Source organism: Ambystoma mexicanum, chromosome 3p (assembly GCF_040938575.1).
Source record: "Ambystoma mexicanum isolate Mex_15411 chromosome 3p, UKY_AmexF1_1, whole genome shotgun sequence".
NCBI lineage: Eukaryota > Metazoa > Chordata > Amphibia > Caudata > Ambystomatidae > Ambystoma > Ambystoma mexicanum.
In genome coordinates this window covers 197,021,984-197,044,687 of record NC_090925.1, presented here as the reverse complement: position 1 = coordinate 197,044,687, position 22,704 = coordinate 197,021,984, and the positions used below count along the sequence as shown (strand labels likewise).

Here is a 22,704-nt window from a genome sequence, read left to right as displayed (position 1 = left end):
TGGATGATTGCTGGCTTTGTCATACTTCGTGAGTTTGACTTCAGTGTGGAAGAGTGGTCGTGCTGGCAATGCGCTGGTTACGTAGTCCTTGCTCTTCCTCGTCATAATCATGTTTCCCCGATTCCGTTGGTATGAACACAGGAATATTGTGGCGATTTCATTTATTTATTTATTGAACATTTGTATGGCGCCTATACATCAGAAAGTGTTTCCAGATGCCACACGACAAAAAGGTGGGGTGGGGGGTGGAGAAAGGGGAGAGAAAACAACAATAACGGTCCTACTAGGCCTTGTGACATTCAGATTGTGCAAGTGCAATATCAAGAAGTGCAGGGAGGAGGTGGCGGTCGGGGAGAGGGGAAGGGATAGGGAGAGGGTTCAGAGAGAGACGTGTTGGGGGGCAGGGCTGAGCAAGCACTAAGGATGCCCAGGAGGGCAAGTGCAAGAGGGAAAATAAGGGTGGGGGGCAAGTGTAGGGAGGGGGGTGGACCAGCCTCAGAGGCTAGTCAGGGAAAGGTGCTCAAAGGCATGTGCTGGTAGGAAGGGGTGCAGGACATTGGTCGGGGGGACCAAGTACTACTCATAATGGTTCACAGGCAAACCATTCGCAGAAGAAGGAGACTAGGAGGGGAGGGGGAGAGAGAAGGAGGAGGGGAAAAGGAAGGTCTTGTAAAGCTTCCAGAACTTAAGGAGGATTCGGCTCAAGTCAGAGAGGAGCAGGGATGTCGTTCCAGAGGGAGGCACCTGCCGAAGAGAGAGATCTACCCCTACTCTCTGCTTAGAGACACATCTGATCTGCAGAGAGTTGGAGGTAGAGGAACGAAGGACTCTAGCAGGTAGGTATTTAGGGAGAGAGAGTTGGATGTCGCGACGTCCCTGGCCTCAGAAGGCCTTGTGGATGATGCAAAGGGTCTTGAATGTAATCCTTGCAACCAGTGCGAGCCACTGAGAGATTTTAGGGCTGGAGAGATGCGGTCCCTGTGCTTGTGGCCAAGGATAAATCTTGCAATCCTATTCTGGATTAGTTGAAGAGGGCGAGGAGAGAGACAGATTAAGGAAGAGGCTGTTACAGTTATCAAGCCTAGAGAGAACCAGAGCTCTGGAGACATTAGACCTCATTCCAAGTCTGGTGGTCCAGAAATAAGGGTGCCGGTAGCAACGTACCGGCTCACTTTTGGGACCGCCAGACTATGACATTGCCTGCAGGAGCCGGAGTCCCCCAGTAGGTCTGACCTGCCGGGATTACGAGTCCCTGCAGGCATGATTTTCACAAAAGTACCGGCATCGTTAGCAACGGCGCGAGTGCTTCCGTGTACCTATTCCCGTGCTGAGACTCCACCAGAATGGGAACTTACAGTTTCCACTGCCTGACATCCCGGCCTGTCACCACCTGTAATATCCCGGTGGCACCGGGATATCAGGTGGCAGTGTTACGAGGTCGGCGGCAACACGCCGGTACCACCAGGGGGTTACCGCTAACGTCTTAACGAGCCCCATTGTGTTTTTGGGGGAAGGTGAGGAAAGGGAGAATGCCTCTGAGAAGGTGAAGCTGAGAGTGGGCCTTTTTGGCAAGGTCCACAATGTGAGATGTGAAGGAGACGGAAGAGTCGAAGATGACACCCAGGTTTTTTGCCTCACGATGGTGAGGGGAGAGGGACCAGGGAGGGCAGCCAGAGTGTGGGAGGGAAGGAGGGTGCAGGAGTCCCAATGAGAAGGATCTCAGTCTTACTGGCATTAAGGCTGATACCATTGGAAGCACACCACACCTGGTTAGCAGTCAGACAGTCGGGAATGAGAGTGGAGGGAGAGGGGGAGGAGGAGGAGGAGAGCTCTGTGTCATCAGCATAACACTGGAAATGAAGCGAGAAGGTGATCAGGTGGGCCAGAGGGGCAAAGTAAATGTTGAAAAGACACGGCGTAAGGCTAGAGCCCTGAGGGACGCCGGAAGTTGAGAGTGAGGTAGAGGAGAGAAAGAGCCCATTTCCGCTTCGCAGGTCAGCCAAGTCAGTGCCCGATCTGTGATACTCAGTGTATCACAGAGCCGTTTTATGAGGATGGAATGGTTGAGCGTGTCAAAGGCAGAGGACAGATTGGGGAAGATACGGACAGAAGGATATTGGAGTCAAGGTTTGAGAGCAGGTCATCACGGGTGTTCAGGAGAGCAGTTTCCGTGCCCCTGGATGCTTGGAAGCCAGACTGGTGGTCATGGAGGCAGCTAACACATTCAGTGTGTTGGATTAGTTGGGAGATGACCAATTTTTCCAGCAGCTAGGGCGGTAGCCGGGCAGACAGCTTTTTTTTTTTTAGGAAGGATGAAGGGATGCACAAGGGAGTGCTTGAGAGGTGAGGGGAAGGTGCCAGTGGCAAAAGAGTGGTTACAGAACTCAGCCAAGGAGAGACCGAAGGAGGCAATGTGGTCTTTAATGGCTCTGGAAGAGCATGGGAGCACCTGTTTGGAGGAGACTTTCATAGAGCAGTCTGTCTCGATTACCTCATAAGGTGCTATAGGAGAGAAGGAGGAAAGTGGGGGGTCAGGTCAGACTACATGCAGGAAGGGGACAAAGGGGAGAGGAGAGCGAGGACAGGATGTCCTGTGTTTAGTTTTGAAGATTGAGGCCAACACGTGCAGAGGGCCTGAGAAGGAAGAGGGGCAGTGGAGACTGCAGTAGGATTAGTAGAAAAGTTCTGGCGTGTTGATTGATGCCCCAGCGATGAGTGATTGGATGTGGGCCTGTTTCTTGGAGCCAATGGAGAGGCAGTATTGCGTTTGGAGCAGGTGACAGGCCAGTTTGTCAGCGAATATGCTGGAAGCCAGCCACTTGCGCTCGGCAGCTTTGCCTTTGCGTTTCAGCGAGATGGCAGACTGCCTCCGTGAGTTAGGACTGTGATGAGGAAGAACAGGACTAGGAGTAATGAAGATTACGGGTAAGTAATCACAGCATCATCCTATGAAACTTGTTTTACAGCTTCTGAGCCTGCCGCATGCAGACTATATCATAATCGCCAAACATAAACTCAATAGGCCATTTATAAAAAACCTTTTAAAATGCTGCAATCCCATTGAAAAAAAGCTTTGTAAATCAGACCCAAAGAATGTATTTGGCCAGGTTTGGAACCTGTGATACGCAGTTTACTGGCACATCTCTTCAGCAGCGCAGTCCCACTCAACCCTTGACCTTTCTTGCTCAGATTCGAACACATCTCTGCAGCAGGTGCATTAAACCCATGAGCAATCTTAAGGGGATTCTCCGCATTGTGCTGTCCTGCTGGGACTGGAACCAATGGTCTGTGGGTTGCAAACAGAGTTCTGTAGTGAGTGACCCCGATTTGTTTCAGTGTGATACGAGGTGCAGTCGGTGCACTGGCCTACTGAGGTATTTTAAAGGACGCAAACACGCGTCCTACAGATTACACACTGTCATTTGTGCGCCAGACTCAAAGACCCGCTGGGCTTGCAGTTTCTTTGGGACTCTGAACAGGTCGGGCAGTGTTTTGTCTCCCAGCACTGCCTGTTGCATATCGTTTTTCTCCCTCTATAATTACGCATCAGCCGGTGCTCTCCTCCCATTATTCATTAACTGGGAGTGCGAGAGGAACCGGCAGAAAATAAGCCTGCCTTTGTCCCCGGGGCCGCAGAGGTCTATGCTCGCGATTCAGGTGTGTGGGAACTTCCTCCTTTACTGCCACCCCTTATCGCCATAGCAATCCCGAGGGACTGAGCCTGGAGGACAGGCCTGGCGCTGCTTCCACCATTCCTGCAGGGCCTGTGAGCGTCTGCAGGCCCTGCCACAGGCCCTCAGCGGAGCCACGGCAGGTCCCGCCGGACTGGAGCCAGAGCAAGCGGCTGGGCTCGGATTCCTCGCCACTCCTGCTGCCAGCTCGGCCCGGGAGCCAGACTCTGTACCTACCGGCAGCCAGAAGAGAGTTCCACCGGCCCGGCGACCTGCCCGCGGCTGGAGAGCGCCACGTGGACTCTAGGCGCATCGTCGACACAGAGGGCCACAAGGCCTGCCTCTGGCGGGGAATAATAAGGGGAAGTCCCTGACAGCACCCGGCTGGCCCTCGTCGCTCTTCCTGGCACCGTATCGCTGCCGCCCCTCAGGAGGTATGTAGCCAGCAGCTTTCCCTGCCCACGGTAACTCCATGTCCGCTACTCAGGCTCCAGCTCTGTCTTGGGTCTGCTCTCTGGGAGCATCCGTCTACTCTCAGGGCAAGAAAAGACACGCCCGCTCCTTACCGCAGCTCGAAGGGCAGCCGGGTCCTCACAGGAGCATTCCCAAGTCCCCTCCCCTCCCCGGCACACTCACGGGACGTGCCTGCACCTGGGATGCTTATATTTACCTGCCTCTGCTAGGGTGGGGCCTGGCCCAGGCAGCTGACACGAACGGTGTCCTGGCACTTTTCGGCGAGCCTGTTTATTGACGTTGCCGGGGAGCTTTCTTGGCAGGGGCAGGCAGCAGTTCTTGGTTGTGCATTGAGGAGGTACGTTTTAAGATGTTTTCTGCAATCTAGAAGACGTCTTTCTGCAGAAGCTAGCCAACATTGTCGTTGTGGGTGTCATTGTCGTGAATGTCCCACATCCCAGGATAAGCTTAGGGAAACGGGGGTTCTCTCCCAGGAACCAGATCCGAGGTTTCTTCATGGGTATACCCGGTGTCCTTATTTGGAAAGAGGTGAGGGCCCTAGAACGGTGCATGGACGTTTTTATTTCCTTGAGTGCTTTACAAATCATAGGGGGAAGGGCACAGTGAGGGAAGCAGAGGCTAGCTAGCGCCGAGTTCCCGTAGCCCCGGATCTTTTGCAGACCTCGCAACACCCCTGGAGGGAAGCAGAGCTGCAAGGCTGCAGGGATCTAACAACAACATAGGAGGAAGGCAGGCAAATTGGCAGCAAGCGATCTCCAAGCAACCAGGGGAGTAAACAGGTAAGCGCGGAGGGGGGAGGGACAGGTCACCCAGTCTCAGGTACGGTGGGGGAGTGGAGGGTGGCTGGATCTAGGTGTTAGGGAGGAGCCATTTCCTTGAAGTGGAGCGTCTTGAGCTCCTTCCTGAAATGTAGAAGCGGGGAGGGAGCCTGGTGTTGACGGGTAGTTGGTTCCAGATTCTGGGGGCATGGACAGAGACGGCCTGTCTGGTTCTTTCCTTCCTGCAACGGAAAGAGTTCAAGTTTCCATATGTCCTGACTTCTGGTGGATCATAGGCCTTTTGGAGATGCAGAGCTTGTCATGATGGGTCATAGGGCACATCTCTGGGGTGCCATGGTATTCGCCGGAAAGGCCTTCCAAAAGGGCATTGCCACCGTCCATGCGGGCGAAAAACCAAGGCCTGGACACCAAATCTGAAGTTGTTTTCTGGGATGAAGGGCTTGATTTTCCACAGGAGGGAAAGGTGGTACCAAGCTGTTGGCATTTTCCTTGCTAAGTGTTGTTTAGAAGGAGAGGTGTCTGTCAATGTCAAACCCAAGGGAGTTGGAGCAGGTTGTCAGCTGGGGTGTAAATTCCTCGCGGGTCATAGCAGAGAACCCGGTCTGGATGTCAGGTTGTTCAGTGTTGTTGGTCAGCAGTAGGAATTGTCTTGTAAGCGGTTGAGCTTCAGGCAAGCACTGGACACCCAAGACTGGATCAATGTGAGGCTGGCCTTGAGCCTATGGATGTCTTCAGTTGAGGATATTTTGAGATAGAAAGGGTTGTCATCTGCTATTGTTGGATTTGGAAGTTGCGTGGAGCCAGGAGAGTTCTGGGCGATTCCATGTAAAGTCTGAAGATCGCAGCGGAGAGGATGGATCTTTGCAGGACTCCACAGGTGATGGGTAAATTGGTGATCTGGAGGAACTTATTTGTACAAACTGGTGGGGTTTGCAAGGTAGGTTTTGAACCAGCCGAGAATGATCTCCCAGATCCTGATGCAGTGATGTATATTGTCACTGAGGGTCTGATGGCCTATTTTTGGTGGGCCAAAGTGTCGAATGCTGCTGAGAGGTCAAGCAGAATCTGGAGGCAAGCATGGCCTTCTAGGATTTTCAGGGCATCATCGATAACCTTGTTGGTAGCCGTTTCAGTGCTGCATCTTAGTCTGAAGCCAGATTGGTAGAACTGAAGGAGGATGTTGGCTTCTATGGGTTGGAGGAGTTGCATGGCTACTGATTTTTCAAGGATCTTACCTAGGAAGGGAAGATTGGCATTGGGGCGGTAGTTGCTGAGGTTGCAGGGTCCACAGTTGGTTTCTTGAGAAGGGGGAGAATTTGCCAGGTTTTGAGGGTGGGTTGAGGGGAAGATGCCTTGAGTTAGGGAGCTGTTAATGATTGTCAGGTAATAGAGGGGTACTTCAGTTGGATGGGTCTTAAGCATAGAGGTACAATGTTGCCTTGAGGGATGCGAGGGTGCCAGTGAGATCTTCCATAGTGCATGTCTTGAAGTTGTCCAGGTAGTAGGACTTTTGCGAGATGGGATGTTTGATGTGCTGTCAGTTGTGGCGTTGGTGTGTATGTGTTTGTGAACCATGCTGATCTTGTTGATGAAGAACGAGTTGATGGTGGTCTATTTATCGATGGAGTGCCGTACAAAGGGTCAGAGGGTTGATGCAGTGCTTGATGGCTTTAAAGAGGGCTCTGCTTTCATTATGAGCTTTGGCTATGTTTTTTGGGTAGTGGTGTCTGGCCTTGGCAGTGGTGATCAGTTGTCTGCATGTGGCACAGAGTTCCATGAGGAGGGCGCAGTTGGAGGAACTGCAAGATTTTTGCAAGGCCTTTTCTCGTTTTCTGATGGTTTGTTTATTGAAGCTAAGTTCTTTAATGTACCAGGGTGTGGAAGGTTTAGACTTGAGGGTGTATTGTTTCACTGGGGCATTGCAGTTGATGTTGGTTGTGAGGGTGGTTTTGAGTTCTTGGAGAAGCTAGTCACTGTCCTGGTTCATCAGAAGTAGATCAGCCCATGTGAGGTTGAGTTTGGCGAGGTCATCCGTGAGACCCTCCACTGGGAAGTTCTTGAATGATTAGAAGGCTGCTTTCCTGGGTTTCCAATGGAGGTTCTTGACTGGGGTTGTGTCAAAGAGGATTGCCATATGGTCTGACCAATCGAGATTGGAGAGCTGTGATGCAGGGTGGTGAGGGCAGTAATGATGACGTCAAGGAAATTACTTTTCTTGTGAGTAGGGTCTTTTGCTTGCTCTGTGTAGCTTAGAGTGTCGAGTAGGACTGGTAGAGCTTCCTTCTTTTATTTGGTTGCTAGGAATTTTGAAGTAGCTGAGGAAGATGTAGTTGGTATGTGCAAGACACGGGGTGGTGACCAAATCCGTGAATTCTTCGATTACAGAGGATTTGGGCTTTGGTGGTCTGTAAACGAGGTAAAAAGTGTCTGTGTCCATATGGAAGAGCGGGAAGTGGTTGCTAAGGTTTTTGATAGAGCCAATGCTGGCAAAGTCTAGTTGGGTTCATGGCCATGATGCCTTGTGAAAGAAGACAAGGCCTCCACCGATCATGTTTCAACGGTCTTGTTGTAAAATTCTATAGCTGTTGGGGATGAGGACATCTAGGATGTGGGTGGAAATGGATGTCATCCAGGTCTCAGTAATGAAGATGGCATCCAAGTCATGTGTGGTTGTGAGATTGGCGATGTCTGCTGAGTAGTTGATTACGTAGCAGACATTGGGGAGCATCCGTTTTCTCGTAGGATTGGATGACGGCGTGTTGATGCGGTCTATGGTGACGCAAGTGAGGTTGCCGTGATGCAGTATCCATGATGTTGCTTATGAGTGGTGTGGATGGTGATGAGTGGTGATGGCAGGGAAGGGTTGGTCGGACAGAGGGGTGAAACACATGTTCGATGGGGCTTACCTGATGGCGGAAGAGCAGGGGTTTTGGCCCATAGTGTGTCCGGTCTGAAAAGGTCCAAACAGGAGTTGTCCTTTTCTTTGTCTGCCCTTTGCTTGGGAAGCCTGGGCGAGAGAAGCTTTTGATCTAAGAGTTAGGAAAGGAAAGGAAGGGACAGGGCTAAGCAGGTGGTTGGGGCATAGGTGACATGCCATGACTATGATTCCCTTTCACTTGCTAACCAACTGCAAAGGAAAATAGGCTGGGGCTGCTTAAGTAGGGGAAAAGGGCAGAAAAACAAAAAGGCACCACAGGATTAGCAGTGATTGACAGGTGGGTGGGGCTTAGGTTACGTGACCAAGATCCACTTGCACCTGCTCACCAATTAAGTATTGCATGGCTATTGGCAATCTTGGTTACTGTTGGTCCTGTTTTCTAGGCACCCAACATGCGGTGACGGAATTGTTATACGATGAAGTGCGTCCTTCCCGTAGAGAAGGGTCAAACAGCATGTCATTGGTCCCAATGTGTAGGGTGAGGGAACAGTCCATCTGAGGGCCCAAAATGAGTTATGTTATGTCATTGGGATTTATACTGCATGCCGCTGCCATTTGCATTACCTCAGGCCACTCTCGCAGCTCTGAAAGAATGGATGGGTGTATGGTTACTCAGAGTGAGAGGGAAAGTGCAAGATCGCTATGCTCTTGTGTTGGTGCATGAAGACCAGTGATACCATGAGCTGTGTATGCGTTTGAGTTTCTAGGTGGATTGTGTCGGGAGCATCGAGGCGTCTGTGTCCAAGGAGACCGCTCGAGCCAAGAGTGCTAGGATGTATTGGCCAGGGGCCGTGGTATTTTAGTTGGGTGTGGAGTGATCTCTTTGTTGCCGCCCGGTGAAGGCTTACTAAGAAGCCTGGAAACACTTGTGTACAGGTGCGTTATAAATACCAAATCATAACATATCATTTCATATCAAGGCATGTGTGAGTGGATTAGTTGTTTGCGTGTATTGAGTTTGAGAGTTTAGGGCTAGTAGAGACTGAAGGGAGTAATGCTGTTTCCATGCCTGTGTTCCTTGGATCCCCAGGCATCAGTCGAACTTGGAGGAGGACATGGTGTGCACTTAGCCGAGGCTCGCATTTGAGATACTGTAAAGATAGATTGACACCTGTCATGGCATGGCAGAGACCGTTGTGCATTGGGCAGCCAGGGCGGAAATTGTCCATTGCCGCTGGTCAGTGCTTTTGCCCCACATTGGCCTGCTCTATGATTTGATCTGCAGACACATCCCACAGTGCCGCCAGTTCACCCTGACACACAGGTTTATGTCTCTTTCCAAGACCTCCCTGAGATAGCCTTTCAGTGCCTGACCAAATGCAAGGTCATCCCAATGGCAGACAATTGGCTTAAGGCTAGACCAACAAGACATGGGTCTGGAGAGCTCTGTGAGATGTGTCCAAGTCTGCCTATGACAAAATGCCCCATTGCAATCAGGAGATATTAGTCCAGTGCTAGTGCTTTCTGTGCAGTCAGGGATTTGAACTCTGGGTCTGCTATGTTATATATCCAGTGCTACAAGTCCCAGAATGGAAAGAAAAAACCCATGATTGGACCCACACTGCAGATGGTCAAGATGGCGTGTCTGCCAAGTCAGTGTGAACTGACATCGAAAATAGTGTGCATGCACTACTCATGACCCATGTCCACATGCGGCTTCTTTGTTCACTACGGTCTTAACACGAGTGCCCTAGTAGCGGCAGTGGATTGGCCCGTATTGTTCTGTTTCAGGACCCTTTTGGGTCTGTCCTCGGCCCCAGGAGTAATAATCAGTAGTATATGCATCAAAGGATCTGGTTCGTACAAATGCTCACTTTGGGGCTGGCCAGGAGGGCCTGGCCAGAGCAGAACACAGCAGCTCAGGTGGGGAGACCAGTTCCTTGCTTCAAGCTCATGAGTACCGTCCTGGGATCAAGTGGCATCTGTGGGTAAATGGGTTTAGTTTCCACTTCTTTCTTTAGATGGGAGTCCAGCTAGACCTCCAGTGTTTCGACTGTGGCGTAACGGGGTCATGTGCGTTGATGTTTGTGTATTTCATGAAGACATACTCAATGCCGGGAAGTGGGGTTCCTTGTTGTCCAGTCTGCAGCCATTTGTTGATGGTTCCCAGTTGGATGCCTGGAGTTTGAGAGTCTTGTGCTATGTTCACAGGAATTCCAACAAACTCTGGGTGTCATTGTCGGTACACGTGTGCAACCCTATGTATACATACTCTGAGATGATGTTGAAGGCTGCGTTGAAGAAGACTCTTGCGGGCGCTAATTCTTGCTACATGCTGCATTTAGTGAAATGTTTGGGGAGTTGCAATCACCAAGGGAAACCTGGAATGCCCATACGAGTAACAAGCATAGACAAAGCCAATGTGTCTGACATTATTTAACTCGGCTTGCCGTCTCAGATACGCTGTGACCGCCTTACACAAGTGTTGCCATCATATGGCAGGTGCAGCCTGACCTTGCCCAGGGGCACCAAGCCTCAGTCACCCTATGTCCAGCCTTTGCGGCCATACTTAGCCATCATATGAATGGAAAGGTGTCTGTGTACCTACTTCTTTCTCCAGCTATAATGTGATGTCACATATTTGATCGCTGAGGGCAATGCTAAGATTTGGAAGTGGGAATATTTTACTCCCTATTTTTTAAAATTGGGAGTAGAATCATTTTTAGAGAGTACAAATGGAAGTCCAATTCCCAATGTGAATATTTTATAAGCGAGTAAAAATATGTTTTAACTGGAAAACAGAATTTTTTGTTATCAACATTTCTTTGCACCTAGTTATTAATGCACATTAAAATATACATGTTTACTTCTTCTAATCAGGCAGCTATAATAGTATTTTCTTTCTGTGATATCACATGCACAACTGGCCCAAACCTATCCATGGAGCTGTGTGGGTGAAAGCAGGGGCACATGGTTCTACCTGCCAGTTAGTTTTCTATTTTATGTTGGGAGTATTTGTGCTCCCTGTTTTTATTTTTGGGGAGTATTTGCCAATTTTTAGGGAGTAAAAGTGGCCAATACATCCCTCATCTGTAGGGCTGGTTGAGGGCAATATCACGGGAATTTGACTTTTAGGCTTCTTCGGTCACTGGATTGACGGTTACTAGGCTTCAGGGGTAAAATAACTGACATGATGGGATATACCAACTGATGGGGGGGGGATTTAAGAATTCCTTTGAATCAGGCTAATGAAGGGCCGAAGGGATTCTTCCCCAAGGCTTTATCACTGGTATAGCCAGAAGGTAAGAGAGGGTGATCCAGTTTTGGGAAACATTTTAAACTCCATTAACTGGTAACGATCAATCTCCATAAGTTAGGAACTTATCATTTGAGTTTGATGACTCCATTGCAACCATATAATTTTTATTGTAAACAAAAAAATAAAGTGCTAAAGCCCTGGTCTAAAGGGAGCAGACCACTGTACATAAGCAGACAACATATAAATATTAAAAGAAAACACTTGGGATTGAACCTAGTTAGGCCGTTTGATCTTAGAGCAAGGCAAGAGCTACTGTGGACAAGGGGAAAACACTTTGCGGCCCAAATGGTCTTCATGAAGAAAAAATACTGTTGGTTTACTCTTCACCCAGGTAAGGGGACCCTGTCATTGCTTGATGGCCTTGAAACAGGCGGGGACTATGAAAAGCTGGAGTTGAATAAACTAGAGGGACTAATAAGGAGGAAAGTTTTGGGCCTCCCAAGTTGTCTTCCGGTTGCCATATTGCGATTTTAACTAGACCTATGCTCTCTGGAAAACCTGATACACATAAAGAAAATACTGTTATATCAAAAATGACTGGTCAGTAAATCCTCATCCTTATATGCCCTAATGGGGACAAGCTTGCATGGGCCAATGAAGGGTCTTATGACCCCCTTCAAAAACGATGGCGAACATGTAATGGTTTTATATGGGATTAGCACTGAAATACTGATGGAGAATCCTGAGAAAGTGAAAAAATAGATGGAAATTGACTGGATAAACACATGTGAAGAAAGAATGAAGTATACGTCCTATACAGAAAAACAAAGAGAGCATAAGAGAAGGGGCAACATCTTAAAATATCTGGACAATGTCCAGATAGCCAATTCAGCGATACATTTATGAGAATGAGATTTAACTTGCCCCCCACAAGAGAAATATTGTTCAAAAGAGGCCAATGGGAAAATCCTATGCGTCATTATTGTGTGAAAGAGGTGGAATCTATAAAACATTTAGTGAACGTATTCCCTGTGCGCCAGAAGACATGGGAGGATGTATTTGGTCTCTTTGTATATAATTTGGAATATTTACAGGCGGAAACCTTTTGGCACTATGTTTTAATGGGGAGCCTGACCTCACTTGTGATAAGAGTAGTTATGTTTCTTAAAATGGTGGGGTTGACACTATGATAACATGCCGCTAATTGTACTGAGGATATGAAATCGTCAAGAAAGTTTCACTGGTCAGTTAGTGTCGTCCCTTTTATATAATGGAAACGTCTTTTCCTTTCCCTTTTTTACTTGATGAATTTGTTGGTTTTAAATGAGAGTGAAAACATCCTAGTATGTGTAATGGAGATTGAATTATTATTTTTTCTCTGTTCCCTTTGCTTCTCTATTAACCTTTGTATGAATGTTTTTCATTCTCAATTGTAATTCCTTTTTACTGTACTGCTTTGAATAAGGTTTAAAATAAAACCATGTACTTTATAATAAAAAAGAAAGCTTACTTTATTAAATAACAGTCATAAAAATAAACACATGAACAAAAATTGAATTATACTAGGCAATTCAGAAAGCATGGGGCAAAAATAAAAACTAAGGACAACCAACATAATAGGTTTCAAAGACCATTACTCTTCCTTAGGTAAAATCCATTCGACTGCTTCTAACCACTTATTATGAGGTATGTAAGTGTCGATCTGGAAAAGTGAATACCCCTCATTTGAATGACAGACGTAACTTGATGGCCGAAGGCCAACCGTCTTATGCACCGAATTATAGAAATATAGACTGCTATGCTTGACCAACAAGCGGCCATTTTAAACGTAGCAAGAATCGCCATTTTGCTTGTTAACCATTGCTCATTGCTTTCTGTCTAAACTGCTTTGCAGCTTGCAATTCTTGCGAATTCTGCTTACTCTGCTCAACTGTTAACATTGTTGTCTGAATATGAAAGGCCAAGGTCGCGGGACAGAGGAGTTTGTTGAAACTCCTCATGAGTAGCCCAGAAAGGAATGCCCACGCTCCCTCTCTGTAGCCTTGAGGGAGAGCTGCAGGGCATTTAATCATTTCACAGCTGCCAGCCAGTCTCGTACTGTGGTAGCATATGTTAGAATAAAGCAGCTAAAGGCTTGAATTATGCTCTTCTTACTGCCCCCCTTCGCAAAGCCCTTTAGAGCGTGTCGGCTCCCAGGACACGAATAGTACCTCATAGATAGCAAAGCTTGGAATGTGGCTCTTCCCCCGTATGCAGCTTGCTTCCAAGAACAGAACCACTGTGTTCTGTTCAACAACTAGAAGATGCCTCCGCACTTTCTAATTGCACATTGTTACTAGAATAGACATCGAAAGTGTCATAATTGTCATACCCGTCGGAAATGTCCATCGTCATCCCGAGTTCAAAGAAACTTAATAAAGGGGGGTGTTAAACATGACATGGCTGATTGTATGATATGCATTTTGTATATATGTAACTGATGTACGTAATTCGCTCTCTTGCGTCCCTCGAGGTCTAGAAAACTCACGTCGCGGGGCCTGAGACCACAGTTGGCCAATTGGGACTATTTTTGCTTGCAATAAACCCTAGCATTGGGAATTTGAACCTCGTGTCTGGCGCATCTTTTCGTGTATGGTTATTGCCTTGTTTCCATATCGCGAGGGAACCCTAGGGCCCCTCGTATGCAGCTTGCTTCCAAGAACAGAACCACTGTGTTCTGTTCAACAACTAGAAGATGCCTCCGCACTTTCTAATTGCACATTGTTACTAGAATAGACATAGAAAGTGTCATAATTGTCATACCCGTCGGAAATGTCCATCGTCATCCCGAGTTCAAAGAAACTTAATAAAGGGGGGTGTTAAACATGACATGGCTGATTGTATGATATGCATTTTGTATATATGTAACTGATGTACGTAATTCGCTCTCTTGCGTCCCTTGAGGTCTAGAAAACTCACGCCACGGGGCGTGAGACCACAGTTGGCCAATTGGGACTATTTTTGCTTGTAATAAACCCTAGCATTGGGAATTTGAACCTCGTGTCTGGCGCATCTTTTCGTGTATGGTTATTGCCTTGTTTCCATATCGCGAGGGACCCCTAGGGGCCCCTTTCAAGATGGCGCCCGAATAGGGACCCTCCCCCACTTGCCCCATCATATACATTGTAACGGAGTAAAGGCGGAAGAACGGTGAGGACGGGACGATCGAGCCGGGATCAAGAGGTGTACGGGGCGCCCTGTAGAAGTGAGGAGAGATTCCTTCCGCAGATCTGCACACATCTGATCCCTGATCGACGTACCAGGCCAGAGGGCAAAGGAGGCGAGGGTCCCGAAGCGAGGCAGAGGCCAGAGAAGCGCAGATACGACGTTGGGAGAGGTTGCGTCAGGACAGGCGACTTGTTTTATCAGGTGAGTCATTCCCCGATTCAAACGAAAACCTGATTTTTGGTAGAGTGTTGATTTTGCAAATTCAAACGTCCAGGTAAAGGTTAGCTAACCAAAGGGGAAGGTTAAAAACATGCCTGGAGTACTGTCCACTTTAGCGGGGCTTTTCCGCTGCGGTAGACAGTCCTTGGAATATGGCCAAAGTGCACCGCCTGGGGGAACGCCGGCTTATGACATGTATGCAAAATATGGTGTGGGTGCGATAATATTTTGTGAAATTTGGCATAGGCAAACTAGAAAGCAACAGGACCATCAGTGGCCAATTAATGGTAGCTTTGAGATTGCGAGGATAGATAACCTAAAAAGGGTGCTGATTAGGAAAAAAACGTGACCCGCAGCTTTTGAGACTGTTAAAGATTGGAGGAGGGAAGCAATGCTCCGATTTAGGAGTAGAGAGAAGCATGCGCGTAGGCACAAATCGAAGCTTGAGGTAGCAGAAGAAAAGGAGGAGGAGGAGTGGACGGCAAGTCTAAGACGGGAAGGGAGACGTGAGCAAATGAACATAGAAGGAATATAACCGCAGCGGGAACTACACATAGCAGACAAATTAATGGAACATTTGCTAACTAATATGGGGCGAGGCCCAAAACCAGAATCGAAACCAAACACGCCAGTAGTGACTGCGCAGGCCCAACCAGTAGTTCTCATATCGCCTCCCGCAGCCCAAGCACTTCCCCTCACGCAAGCATTAACCCAAGCCCCACCCACAGCTCGAGCCCTCCCACAAGCGCAGACCGCAGACACACAATTTCCCAGCACCCAGGAAGGCCCTTCACAGATGCCACCTGTGTCACTTGTCCCATCCGCACCTCCCGCTCCAGAGACAGATTCAGCACCATCCGCCCCTCCCGAAGTCAAAATGGAGACCGGGGAGGCGAGAGGCGGGGCTGAAGGAACAGGATTTGGACGGGTAACTCACAGCGCGATCAGCAAAGAAAGAAAGATTGAATTACAGCAAGAGGCAGAAATGTACATAGAAGGAAATGATGGGACGGCAGCATTGGCCTCATTGTATGGGTACCGAAGAAGCAACGAGAGACAGGTAGTGTTGGAATGCATGGGGAAATTTTTGGTGGGAGAATGGAAAAAGTTACTTGAGAAATTACCGCCACAACGATTGTTAGATTTGAACCAATTAGCATGTTGTAGAATAAAAGATGAAGAAGTAAAGGAACATGTGAATGGACTTTTTGATCTTAAAAATGAGTTGGATAATGAGTATGCCGAAATGTTTGCTGCACCTGGATACAGGGGTTGGGATATTAGAAGAGATGGGAGAGGGACGGTAGAACCATACATACAGCGGAGACATTCAATGTCATCTGTACAGAGGGGCGACAAGCTGAAAGTATGTATACGGGAAGCGATAAAGTGGGTGTCGAATCCTAGTATCCCAACAATGGTCATACATGACATATTTGACGAATATCCCATGCCAATGAAAAGAAAGGCACTGCAATCGATGGCTGAACATTTGATAGAAAAGGATATAAAAAAACAGTAAGGCTAGCCCACCTGAGATACTAGCGGTATACAAGAGAGCATTCGAGCGAAGTACAGGAGAAACGGGCCTATCACTGGACTTAGGAATACTATTGAACCTAAGAGAAGGGGGAGGGATCGTGAGTGGGGCATTTCCAATGAGAGAGGTTCTGCCCACGTTTGTACCATAAGTAGAGGTCCCTGCGACGGGTACAGTAGGAGCGCAGGTAACACCAGCCCATTTCACTGCCCAGTATGTGCATGTCCCCTTTTCCAGGCAAGAGGTGAATACTATAAAAACAGATGATTCCTGATATAAGAAAGAATCCAGCAGGTTTCTACAAGGAAGTAGAGTCAACTCTGAGATCAGCAGTGCTTACTATGAGCGATATAGATTTGATTTTCCCAGTCATTTTGCCAGCAGATATATGGAAACAGATGAGGATGGTAGATGACGTGGGGGCTTTTGGCGCCACGTGGTTGGAGTTACTATTGGAGGACAAAAATAAAAAAGTAGGGGAAAATCCGGGAACCCGCATGGCAGATCTACCAGAACGGATTATGCGGAGATTGAGGGAAATAATTCCAGAAAAAAGGATTCAGTGGGACAAATTAACTACATGTGTACAGGGCAAGGATGAGCCAGTAACGGATTATTTCAATAGATTTGAAGGAGTATTCACAGACCTCAGTGGGCAGGATGTGAGCACAGAGTCGGGGAAAAGGCTATTTGTTGATAAATATGTGAGGGGACTAATATTACCAATTCAAGATTTGTTAATGGCGTCGGAAAGTGCCTGGGCAGCAGAACCGGTGAGTGAGATATTACACATAGCCCAGTATTACGAGAACAGGGTAAATGTGGCGAAAGAAAGAGAGGTGAAGGATAGAGTAAATTTAAAAACGAGAGTGTTACTGCAGCAGGTCATTGGATATAATAGAGGTAGATGAAATGCACAAGGCAGGGGAAATTTGAATAATATGCACGGGGTGTCATTGGGAGTAAATCAATGTGCGTACTGTAAGGAGGAAGGACACTGGCGAGCGCAATGCCCGCACCTACAGAATAGAGGTGGGTTTGGCCAGAGAAGGCCTCATAGAGGACATCAGGGGACAAATGGCCCAAGCAGAAATAGCATGCAGCAGCAACAGGGATATACCAATGGAGGTAATCAAAACCAATCCTATGGTCAAAACCAAGCGCAACAGAACCAGGCATTGAACCAAAGTGTTCCGAACCAAAATCAGGGCGGGCAGGGCCAACAGAGAAATGATCAGAGTGGAGGACACCGAGGGGGAATTGGGAATATTTTTGATACACAGCCAAACACGTATTATAGCAGCAGCGGTGACTACACATCGGATGATGTGTTATTTTCACAATAGGACAGCCCACGGCAGGGGTCGGAACCAGTGTCTATTCCCTTGAATCTGAGAGGACCCTACGTAGAAATGAGAGTCGGGAATAAGGAGCACCGTTTCCTTGTAGATACAGGGGCACAGAAGTGTTCGATAGACCACCACTTGGTTCCGGAGATCCCACTGTCGGGGCAAAAGAATGTTTCTGTAGGGTTCGCAGGTACACCAGTAATTAACCCCATATCCGAAGCTGTCCCAATTACAATAGGACCATTTACGGAACAATGTCCATTTCTTCTGACAGAAAATTGTGGGGAGAACTTGCTAGGATTAAATTTGTTGAGAAAATTGGGGGCAGTTATACATTGTACGGCAGATGGGGTGTTCCTCACGATTTGGCCTCACAATGCACCGGTGACGGAATTTATGTCAAAAGCATTACCAGAAGAGCTAAGTAGAGTACCAACCTGTCTGTGGGCAATGCATGATAACGATGTAGGATGCTTGAAAATAGAGCCAGCAAAAATAACTTTGAAAGAAGGTGTTACATTACCACAAATTCCCCAGTATAAAATTTCTGTTGAAGGTGAGAAGGGATTAAAGAGTATTGTTACTGACCTGGTGAGATTGGGGGTGGTTGAAGAAATTGCAGGTAGCACGTGCAACAGCCCGATTCTTCTTACAAAAAAGGAGGCAATGAAGTACCATATCGTTTCATAATTGATATGCGCGCATTGAACAAAGTGGCAGAGCCACAATTCCCTTTGGTCCCAGACGTCACAACAATACTGACAATGATACCGGCCACTACAGAATACTTTAGTGTAGTTGATTTGAAGAACTCGTTCTTTAGCATTCCAGTGGATAAAAGCAGTAGATATCTGTTCGCGTTCACTCTAGGAGGTCGATCATTCACATTCACACGCATTCCACAAGGATACACAGAAAGCCCGAGTATTTACAGCAGAGCCCTAAAAGAGCAGCTAGACATGTTAGAATTACCCGAAGGTTGCGTACTCCTGCAGTACATAGATGACTTATTACTAGCTGCTGACACAAAAGAGATCTGCAAAGAAAGTACTATATTACTATTGACACACCTAGCGACCCATGGTCACAAGGCAAGTTTGAAGAAATTCCAGTATAATCAAAAGGCGGTGTCTTATTTGGGTTACCTACTTTCGAAAGAAGGGAGAATCTTAACACCAGAAGCATAGAAAGTATTTCTAGTATGCCTATTCCAAAAACTCAAAAAGGAGTGAGAGCTGTAATAGGCATGGCCTCTTATTGTCAGCAGTGGATCAGTAATTTTGCGTTGATTGTGAAGCCGATGATAAAATTAACTAAAAAGGATGCAATGATGCCTTTACAGTGGGATGAGGAATGTCAGAAAGCGTTTGAGCAAATGAAAGCTGCATTGTGTGCTGCGCCAGTTTTAGGCACTCCTAACTATAAAAAGATCTTTAGACTATTTGTGAGCGAGAATGAAGGATGTGCATTGGCAGTTTTGACACAGGAACAAGGTGGAAGAAATAGGCTGTGCGGCTATTATTCTTCCGCGCTGGACCCTGTAGCACGCGCACTACCACGATGTTTGCGATCCATCGCAGCGGCTGCTGCGTCAGTGAAACAAACGGAAGGAATGGTATTGGGCACACTTTAATTCTGATGGTGCCACATGCCATAGACGTTCTATTAAACAGAACACAGACGCAACACCTCACCTCTGCTAGACTAACAAGATATGAGCTCATCTTGTTTGCACCCCACATCCAAATTATGAGGTGTAGCGCATTGAATCCTGCAGAATTAATGCCACTGCCCATAGCAGAAATTGGTGACAACGAATCACCACCCCATGATTGTTTAATGGTCACTGAAGAAGAAACAAAGGGAAGAGTTGACTTGAGCGACATCCCACAGAAAGAGCCAGATGGGGAGTTGTTTTGTGACGGCTCTTGTTTTAAATTACCTGATGGCACATCAACGGCCGCATATGCAATTACTACCCTAGAGAGTGTTGTAGAAAGCAGAAGAATCCCCTACAATTCGGCACAAGCTGCAGAAATAATAGCACTGACCCGAGCCTGTGAACTCTCTGAGAGAATGTGAACGTGAATATTTATACTGACAGCCAGTACGCCTTTGGCGTGGTTCATAACTTTGGCCGACTCTGGGCTGAGAGGGGTTTCTTGACATCACATGGGGCCAGGATTCAGCATCGGCCTTTGATTGTGCGATTGTTGTCTGCACTCACGTTTCCAAAGTGCTTAGCTATAGTGAAATGCGAGGCGCATAAAAAAGTAACATGTAAAGTGGGAGAGGGAAACGCATTTGCAGACAGGATTGCAAAACAAACAGCCACAGACTTGGGAAATAAAATGATGACAGTACAGACTGAGGAAGTACCTTGTATGATAGAGAATGGAGTTGCCACAGTCAAAGAAATGCAGGCCGAGGCCACGACCGAAGAGATTCAGGGGTGGGCTGAGGGCTCTGCTGAGTTAGATTTGGAAGGATGTTGGGTGGACAAGGAAACAAAGAACTGGATGTTGCCAAATTGTTACGTGACTGCAATGGTTACGATGGCGCATAGCCCTACCCACATTTGCGCGAAGAAAATGGTACAGCATTTATCCACAGTTTGGAAAAATGAGCACATAAAAAAGAATGCAGAAAGGCTAGTGCAGATTTGTATTACGTGCCTGCAACACAATGTAGGGAAGGGAACCGTGACTCCAGTAGGTAGTTTTGGCCCACCCTCTATGCCATTTGAGGTGATCCATTTTGATTTCATAGAAATGGAAAGGTGCCAGAACTACAAATATGTGTTAGTGGTGATTTGTGCATTTAGCAAGTGGGTGGAGGCATATCCTTTAAAAGACTGCACTGCCATGTCAACGGCAAAAGTAATGTTTTAAAGAGTATTTCTCCCGGTTTGGGTTGCCCCGTATCCTGTGGTCAGACAACAGCCCACACTTTGTGGGCGCAGTAGTACTACAGATCTGTGCAGGTCTACAGATAGAGAAACAATTCCACAGTTCCAAGCATCCCAGTTCTGCCGGGCTTGTTGAGAGACATAACGGTATCTTAAAGTCAAAGATAGCTAAAATCTGTGCTGGGAGCAAGTTGAGTTGGGTGGATGCATTACCCCTAGCGCTATTGTGCATGCGCACGTCTTTGCAGGCTAAAACTGGGCTCTCCCCCTATGAAATTATAATGGGGAGACCGGCAAATGTATGGTGCGCACCGCAGCCCAAAAGATTATGGGAGGTCGAGCATCCTATGTTAAGCACGTACTGTGGCCTTTTAATGCAGAAGTTGCGTTTAATTCATCAGCAGGTGCAGGAGGCGTTACCAGTGCGATACACCGGACCGGGGCACTCGCTGGAGCCTGGAAGCTGGGTCCTGATTAAGAACTTTGAGCGGAAGACAGCATTAGCACCCAGGTGGCGCGGCCCGTACCAAGTACTTTTGGTGACGCAAACGGCTATCCGAGTGGACGGACGGAAGGCATGGATCCATGCGACGCATGCCAAAAGATTCCCAGGACTGCTGACAACTTCCGACGACCAGAGAAAGGAAACGGTCTCGGAAACAAAAGAAACTGTTGCCAGTCCATTGCCACAGCATCAGCCTGAGCGAGAAGTGAAATTTGAAACAAAGCCCAAGCGAGAAGTGAAACTCGAAACAGAGCCTGAGGAGGCTGCCAGTAAGGGGAAAGGGCGAAGAATGCCCCAACGTTGCTCAGCAGAAACAACATCACTGCCGAGCGACACAAACCCTGCATAGCAAACACGAGCAGAAACAACGCGTGTACCCCTTTGGCGCCCGCCAGTCTCTGCAAATGCACCAAAGCCAAAGAAAGAAACTACATCATTGCCACTGCGCTCATCGCTACCCATCATTGTGCCGCAAGCTGACACTGAGCCTGATACTGAAAGTGCAACAGCACTATTCACGGATCATACAATACCAGGAGTGAAACGGTATAATTTGCGGCCTCGACAGGCAAAGTAATCCACAGATCTTTGGTGCTTTTCTTTTGCCTTTGGTTCCACTCACGGACGGAGTAGGAGCCAGGGGCGTAGAGGAGAGAAGTGTGAGAGTTGTGCAAGTCGGACAATTCAAGACTCACGGCTCCTCGGTGCGCTTGTAAAAAGTACATGTGTCGGGAGCCAGAGCAGGACAAGCTGGACGCACATAAGTACTAAGGCTGATAGAGTACATGTGTCCTAAACCAGAACGGGACAAGCTGGATGCACATAGTACTCTATCAATAAAGAACTGTTCAGAAATCGTCTGAGCAGTGGGAGAAAGAATAACTAATCCTGCTCGGAGTGAATAAGTGATCTAGGCTGTGAAAGGGCTGCAGAATTGAACTGTGACATTTTCGTTGAACTTTTCTGGCATCAAGAACGAGAGACATTTGCGACGAACTTTGCCAGCAAGAAGAAGGACGATGAAGAACAAATCAAGACCGGTTTCAGCCTCCTCCTGCACCCCTGCTGAAAAGATGATAGTTTTAGAGACTATAAATTTAGGGAAAAAGCATGGGAAAAGGAATAAGGTACTGATTTGGACATTGGTCCTGTGTTTCTTAAGTATGGTAGTACCAACAATAACAGCTATTACACTATGGTTCCTGGAGTCTGCGCACCCATTAGAAACACTTTTGCCAAAAGCAGCTACTGAAAGCCCGGTTCATGTAATCACTGGTACTTTGCCCCCAATGGAAGAAAGACATAGAGAGGGTACGGAAACAATACATTGTTGCTCATCATGAACATGACCCATGCAATTTTAAAGAAAAAAGATTGCTGGGTTTGTGCCCATTTACCACAGCACAGTGGGAAAGGGATAGGCTGGTATGTACAACCGTTACCATTGGTTTATTCATGTGAAGTATCGTTGAGTGCAATGTTCTTTGGGAAATGGAACAAGAGTAATACGGGTCAGCTAGATGAGACCAATATGAATGAATTTGAGGAAGTGATCATGAGACCTGTGGGTTGTTCCATATTTCACAAAGCTCGCGTGTTTTCACCAGATCCCATGAGGATGAATACACGAAAGACAACAAGACTAGATAGATTACATAGGCAGAATAGACCGACCCCGCCAGCAGAAGAAACATCAGTAATGACATTTCGAATGAGGGATGAATGGAATAAAGATGCTGTGCCCCCTGCCTATACAGTGGATCACAGCCCCGAAACTGCTCCCCTATGTTTACAGAAAAAAGGTTCCTATAAAGTAGGAACGTTTAGCAACTGCCTGAACACAGTGGTTTTAAAGCACGAAATAGAACCCGTGTACGTAGGGGACCCTGTTTACTTTATATGTGGGGAAAAAGCA

General features: G+C 47.5%; 1 protein-coding gene across 6 annotated transcripts in view; it reads left to right on the top strand.

Annotated features, from left to right (window-relative positions):
* Positions 1-3,566: 3,566 nt before the first annotated feature.
* PTPN6 (protein tyrosine phosphatase non-receptor type 6) overlaps positions 3,567-22,704 on the top strand; it is a 583,776-nt gene continuing 564,638 nt past the window's right edge. For 2 of the 6 annotated variants that reach the window (XM_069650621.1, XM_069650625.1), the window contains exon 1: positions 4,334-4,482. The gene's annotated coding sequence lies outside the window, so the exon portion shown is untranslated. Of the gene's footprint in view, positions 4,106-4,333; positions 4,483-22,704 lie in introns of those variants that run through there. The other 4 variants (XM_069650624.1, XM_069650626.1, XM_069650623.1 and 1 more) reach the window with 4 other exon arrangements.